Source organism: Hibiscus syriacus, unplaced genomic scaffold (assembly GCF_006381635.1).
Source record: "Hibiscus syriacus cultivar Baekdansim isolate YM2019G1 unplaced genomic scaffold, ASM638163v2 tig00116962_pilon, whole genome shotgun sequence".
Lineage (NCBI taxonomy): Eukaryota > Viridiplantae > Streptophyta > Magnoliopsida > Malvales > Malvaceae > Hibiscus > Hibiscus syriacus.
In genome coordinates, this window is record NW_024063488.1 from 6,469,238 (window position 1) to 6,477,006 (window position 7,769).

Sequence of the window (7,769 nt, forward strand, 5' to 3'; positions counted from 1 at the left end):
TGTGTCCGACACGAAAACAAATGCAATTAGATGATTCGTGTATCGAAGAAGAAGAGGAAAAACAATAGATGTGAACTAACAGTATAAAATGGTCCTCACACATGTTGTACTGGAGGGATCAACCAAGATCATCCCAACTTGGACTTTAAAGTGATCTGCCAAGCCATCAAGCCCATGGTAAAAGCAAGCTCCCATATAGCTGTTGATGTGTTGATTTCAACTATACAATCGTAGTATGTGTACACTGTCTCCTATAAAAAAACTTGGTTGGTAAAACAAAATGACATTCTCAAACTTCATGGTGAATGAGATGCATCTTACAACGAACTTCCAAGTTGGTTTAGACTGGTGCAGAGGTTGAATCATGAGACAATTGTGGACTTTGAAACATCCTATGCATACCATAATGATTGAGTTCTTTGCGATCGATGTCAATTCTACCGGGTTTTTTGGACTTACCCATAGTGCATTAATGCTGTCAAATACTGTAAGCCTGTTGTAACATCCCAAATCAGAGTTAGTGACTAAAAAGTAATTTTTTGGAAACTTTGTGCTCAATTTTGAAACAATTTAAAAGTTCAAGGACTTAAATGGAAAATTTTAGTGTTATATTAAATGGTAATTATAGAAATTTTTAAGGGTATAATAATAATTTCATAATAAAGATTTTTATTCCTCCTTTATATAGGAAATGACACGTGGAAAATGGAAAAAAGAAAATAGAAAAATCTGGAGACTTTGGTTCAACCTTCTTCTTCTTCTTCTCTTCGCGATCCCCTTGTGCATCGATACACCCCTTAAAAATGGAAACATCGAATGCTAATTGTGTATCGATGCATGGAGTAGTGCATCGATGCACATGTTAAGGGATGCATCGATACACTATAGAATGTACCGATGCACTTCAAGGGAAAATAGAATTAGGTCTTTCTTTTGGTCTAGGAAATGATAGATTAGAATACATCAAGTAGATATTGATATGTATCAATGTATAAACATGTAGATATCGAGCACAAACAAGTTACGGGATGACCATCAAGTTAAGATTCGATTGGAAGAAAAGAAATCATAAAAGGGGATTGAAACTTAGTGAGGCCTAGGTAAGTGTATACAAGTTAGCTAATGATGTTTAATAGAAATAAGACTTGCGACAAGTCTATTTCCTACATTAGAATGCATGAATTTATGATCATATGGATATGTTTGATTTGGGTATATGTGATATATATTACATTATGTATTAAAGGATTTATGTGAATACATGTATTGTGATAAGTTATAGGAATTAATATAAATGATCTATATGATTACATGGGAATGTGAAATAGGTTATGTGATAGGTGACCATACATGTTACATAGTATTTGTGATCAATTATAAGAATCAATATAATAGATTTATATGACTACATGAGAAAGGTGATGAGTTAAATAAGATTAGACTATAGAGTAATATGAGAATAATATATTAGTGAAGGCAATTGAGTATAAATGATGATACCAAACCATAAGATAAGTATTTACTTGTAGGATAATATGAGATTATATGAATATATATAGTATAACTTTATGAGGAAGAATTGGGTGTTATATGATTTAGGTATGGTAATGATCTATGTGTAAGTAAATTACGTAATTATGTGACTATGTGTGAAATGGAGTACATTAGGTAATTATAAGGTATGTGAATATATGTATATAAGATAAGCCACATGATTATGAATTAGGTGAAATTAAATGGTGAGAATGATATGACAGAAAGTAATAAGAGAATATGTTATGAGAAGATATAAGAACAAATATAAGCTATGTGATATGTGAGTATTATGAAGATGTTCTACGTGCAAGTGATCTACGTGTATGTGTGATTTATATGGAAATAAACTACTTGACTACGTGTGATCTTATAAAAATGTAATAATAAGACATGTGACAAGAGATGTGTGATTACATGAAGGTATGATATAAGCTAGGTGAAAGCGATCTATATGACTATTTGTCTATGTGAATGCAAATATATGTGATATGATATATATGATAATGAGATATGATACTATACGAGAATATCACACGATCTATGTGACAAGAAGCTATGAGATTATATGTCGATTTGATACGAATATGTGAATATGTGACAAGCATAAATATTAATGTCCATGTTATGTGTCTTGAGAGCTAGAGGTATAGTTGGCATGCCAAGATTCGAGGGTCTACGCGGTCCTTCGGGATATATATATATTATTTGGAATATGTATGAGGTCTTTTGAGACACATATTTGGTCCTTAGCATATGTATATGATTCTTAAAGAATTTTTTATGTGGTCCTTAGGGACATTTTATATGGCACTTCGGTGCAATTCTATGTGGCAATTCGGTGCATTTATACGAGCTGTGGTGACAACATTAGTGCACAACCTCTAGAGACTCACATATCAATAGTTCTCACATATGTACATGGGCTAATCAAGAGATAATAACAAATATATATTGTGATATGATAAATTTTATAGCAAGGACATGAGGAGGTATATGTATAGTATATAATTAAGCAGGTTAAGTATATGTGCTATGTGATTAAATGATAAGTGATTAACGATGATTTATATGTATGCATGTATTTCTTATTAGATAATCTGATATGATTTATATGATGATGTTTGTATTGCTTGGTTAAATGAATAATATGTTGAGTAAAATAATAGATATAAGAGGATATAATTATAAGATATAAATGATAAGAATATTGATAGTGGAATAAGATTAGAGATTTAAAATAATGCATAATATATATATGTGTATAGTATGCTATATATAATGTTATATTGTTTTGATATGGCATGATAAGACAATATGTTCGTACATGTTTAAGAATTTAGAATTTCCTTTATAAGTTTAATGCCTCACTAAGTCATAGACTTAGCGTGTGATGATTTCACACGTAGGTTACAGAAGCGAGAATATAAGCGAAGAAGAGCAAGACAGGTTAGCATCTCCCTTACCAAAATTTCATATCAGAAAATAGATAATTTAAATGTGTTTGGTTATTTTGAATATAGTTGGCATGTACTAATTGATTGAGTTGAATATGCTTTGATCGATTTTGGTTATTTTGGTCGATTTATGTAAATAAACCTCTTTTATTTTAATGAAAGTTTTAAATTTTCTTTGAATTTTGTCAAGAGTCAAAGTTTGAAAAGTCAATGTGACACCTCAGACTTGTATTCGGGTTAGGTAAAGGTTGGGGGTGTTACATTTAATGGTATCAAAGCTAAGGTTTAGTCGATTCTCGGTAAAAACCGAAGTCCAAAGTGTCATAAAATGTGTACATGCCAACACAGAGTGAAAATTTTCTGATCTGATAGTGTAAGGAGTATGTTGTCTTGCTAATAAAATAAGATTAGTTTAATATATTAGAAATGTGATTATGAGAATTTCAAAGAAAGCGAGAGGTGAACCCGATGGTGGTAGCAATTCACCTTCCCTGGCAAGGCAGGATGAAAAGCGGACACCTCAGGAAATGCCTCATAAGATCAAAGACTGATTTCAGAAAGTTAAAATCATATTAAAATAGTGATAGAAGGTTTTCACAGGTTTAAATTGGAAAAGTGATATGAAGTATTCTTATTATTTCAAGGATAAGATAGAATATAGTGAATAAGTGTCACCATAAGGAAGTTAAAGGATATAAGGATGTGGTTAGAATTTGTGGAGAGTTCGAGAATAAGTGCATTAGTGACAAGCGTATAAGGTATATAAAGCCAGAGTTGATGAGTTTGAAATAAAGGAATAGTACCGTGTATAAGCAAGAATGTGGATGGAATAAGGTTATTACATTTTAGATGGAAAGAGTTAGCGTTGGCTAACCAGATTATATGATGGAAAAGGTATAGAAAGTTAATATTTTGAGATGTTGTCAGGATAAGACAACCAAAGATGAGGTGGATCGGGATACAATTGTATATTTTGATCATAATAATGTGACATGGTGAAGAAGGTGAGGATTCGTATGTTTGAGTAAAGCTAAGGATTGATAAGAAGAGTTTAAGAATAGGTACATCAGTGATCAGTTTATAAGATAAAGGAAGTTAGAATGTTGAGTTGGAACAACGGAAATTTCATGGTGTAGGAGTGTAAATGTGGATTTGATAAGGTAAGTAAACTATTGCTGAGATAATTCCGACTGAAAGGAATGTATATGAATGGTTCGATGAAGGTTTATGCTTTAGATTGAAATAATTGGTGCTGACTAACATAATTATGTGATGGTAAGTGTATTAAAGTTAAAGGATCAAAAGATGACGTTATGGTAAATTAACTAAGTATGGTGTGAATTGAGACATGATTATGTATTTTGATCACAAAAATGTAAGGTAATGGAAGAGACAATAGAATAGTAATGTATATGAATAGGTGTGTGGGTTGAATAAGTGAGTAAATTACACTGGTTGGATTTCAACTGAGAAGATGAATATGAGTAGTCTGATTGGGGCTTATGCCCTAAATTGGAAAAAAAATTCTGATTAATTATAATAGTATGGATAATAAAGTTATAAGATTTGAAGAAAAAATAAATTTAAGTTAATCGAGTATGATATGGATTTGGATATGGTTTTGATCATATAGATACGATGTAGGCAAGGAAATAAGTATTTGTATGTTTAAAAAGAGAGCTTTGATAAAGGAAATACAGGTACAAGAGATGGTAAAGAATGAGGTTTTGTATAAGTAAAGCGGATCATCAAAGTTATGAAGATGCCATGAAGATTGATAATTAGAGATGAGTATAAATGATAAGAAAATATATAATATGTGCATAACAAGGTTTTGATTTTGAAAGAATGAAATAATAAAGGGATAGGAAAAGTCAAAGATGGAGTTTAAAAGATCAAGTATGACAAGAGGTATATTGAGATATAAGTTATAAGTTTGATATTGAAATGATACAATTATCAATTATTAGAAGAACGAGAAAGAATTATTATTCTTTGAACAAATACCTGAGGGTTATATGAAAAGATTTTGTGTATAGTAATATAGACAAGGATTTAGAAATGAGCAAAAGCTTGATTTATGTACAAAGCACATAGAGAATGATGAAAAAGATCAATTGATCCATAATATTGAGGAATAAGGATTGGGGTTACTGTCTATATAAGGAATGATATTATATGGACTTATAAAGATGTGGACGTATATGAAGAACTGAGTATGAGGAAATGGTAAGTTTGCTAGCGGTAACAGGAAAGATTAAGAAAGGGAAGCAACTTGAAAATATTAGAAGGCATGATATTATAAAGGTATGCAGTGAAAATTCGAGGATGAATTTTCTTAAAAGGAGGGGAGATTTGTAACATCTCAAATAAGAGTTAGTGACTAAAAAGTAATTTTTGGAAACTTTATGCTCAATTTTGAAACAAGTTAAAAGTTTAAGGACTTAAATGGAAAATTTTAGTGTTATATTAAATGGTAATTGTGGAATTTTTTAAGGGTATAATAGTAATTTCATAATAAAGATTTTTATTCCTCCTTTATATAGGAGATGGCACGTGGAAAAGAGAGAAAAGAAAATAGAAAAGTCTGGAGACTTTGGTTCAACCTTCTTCTTCTTCTTCTCTTCCCGTAAACTCCATAGCAAAGGTAAGTTTAATTTCAACTGGTTAATTCCTGAGTTTTAAGCTTAGTTTTGATTTTTGGGGTGATAAGAAAGATTATTTAGAGATTAAAGCATGTTGAAACTTCAAAATGGATGAGTTATGAATGATTAAATATGAAGAGTTTTTAAGTGAATTATTGGAATAGAGGGAGTTAGTATATTTTGAAGTTGAATTTGACTTGTCAATGATTGAATTAAGAGATATGAGGTGTTAGAAATAGATTTGGAACATGTTGAAAATTTAGTGTAATTCTTGAATTATATATGGAGAATAGGATTTTGATGTTAAAGAGGTGATGAATGAATATAAATGAGTTTGAATATGTGTATGTGAGTTAAGAATATAAAAAGGAATGAAATATAAAGAGTTGAGCCAAAAAGAAAGTGAATTTCATGCTATAATTGGAATTTCTGGGTTGTGTGCATCGATGCACAATCATTGTGTACCGATGCACTCTCAAATAATGAACATCGAATGCAGTGGGTGCATCGATGCACAAGGGGGTGCATCGATACACCCCTTAAAAATGGAAACATTGAATTCAAATTATGTATCGATGCATGGGGTAGTGCATCGATGCACATGTTAAGGGATACATCGATACACATGTTAAGGGATGCATCAATACATTGTAGAATGTACCGATGCACTTCAAAGGAAAATAGAATTAGGTATTTCTTTTGGTCTAGAAAATGATAGATTAGAATACATCAAGTAGATATTGATATGTATCAATGTATAAACATGTAGATATTGAGCACGAACAAGTTCCGGTATGACCATCAAGTTAAGATTCGATCGGAAGAAAGGAAATCATAAAAGGGGATTGGAACTTAGTGAGGCCAAGGTGAGTGTATACAAGTTAGCTTATGATGTTTAATGGAAATAAGACTTGCGATGAGTCTATTTCCTATATTAGAATGCATGAATTTATGATCATATACATGTGTTTGATTTGGGTATATGTGATATATATTACATTATGTATTAAAGGATTTGTGTAAATACATGTATTGCGATAAGTTATAGGAATTAATATAAATGATCTATATGATTACATGGGAATGTGAAATAGGTTATGTGATAGGTGACCATACATGTTACATAGTATTCGTGATCAATTATAAAAATCAATATAATAGATTTATATGACTACATGAGAAATGTGATGAGTTAAATAAGATTATACTATAGAGTAATATGAGAATAATATATTAGTGAAGAGAATTGAGTATAAATGATGATACCAAACCATAAGATAAGTATATACTTGTAGGATAATATGAGATTATATGAATATATATAGTATAACTTTATGAGGAAGAATTGTGTGTTATATGATTTAGGTATAGTAATGATCTATGTGTAAGTAAATTACGTAATTATGTGACTATGTGTGAAATGGAGTACATTAGGTAATTATAAGGTATGTGAATATAGGTATATAAGATAAGCCACATGATTATGAATTAGGTGAAATTAAATGGTGAGAATGATATGACAGAAAGTTATAAGAGAATATGTTATGAGAAGATATAAGAACAAATATAAGCTATGTGATATGTGAGTATTATGAAGATGTTCTATGTGCAAGTGATCTACGTGTATGTGTGATTTATATGGAAATGAACTACTTGACTACGTGTGATCTTATAAAAATGTAATAATAAGACATGTGACAAGAGATGTGTGATTACATGAATGTATGATATAAGCTAGGTGAAAGGGATCTATATGACTATTTGTCTATGTGAATACAAATATATGTGATATGATATATATGATAATGAGATATGAGACTATACGAGAATATCACACGATCTACGTGACAAGAAGCTATGAGATTATATGTCGATTTGATACAAATGCGTGAATATGTGACAAACATAAATATTAATGCCTATGTTATGTGTCTTGAGAGCTAGAGGTATAGTTGGCATGCCAAGAGTCGAGGGTCTACGCGGTCCTTCGGGACATATATGTATTCTTTGGAACATGTATGAGGTCTTTTGAGACACATATTTGGTCCTTAGCATATGTATATAATTCTTAAGGAATTTTCTACGTGGTCCTTAAGGACATTTTATATGTCACTTCGGTGCAATTCTACGCGGC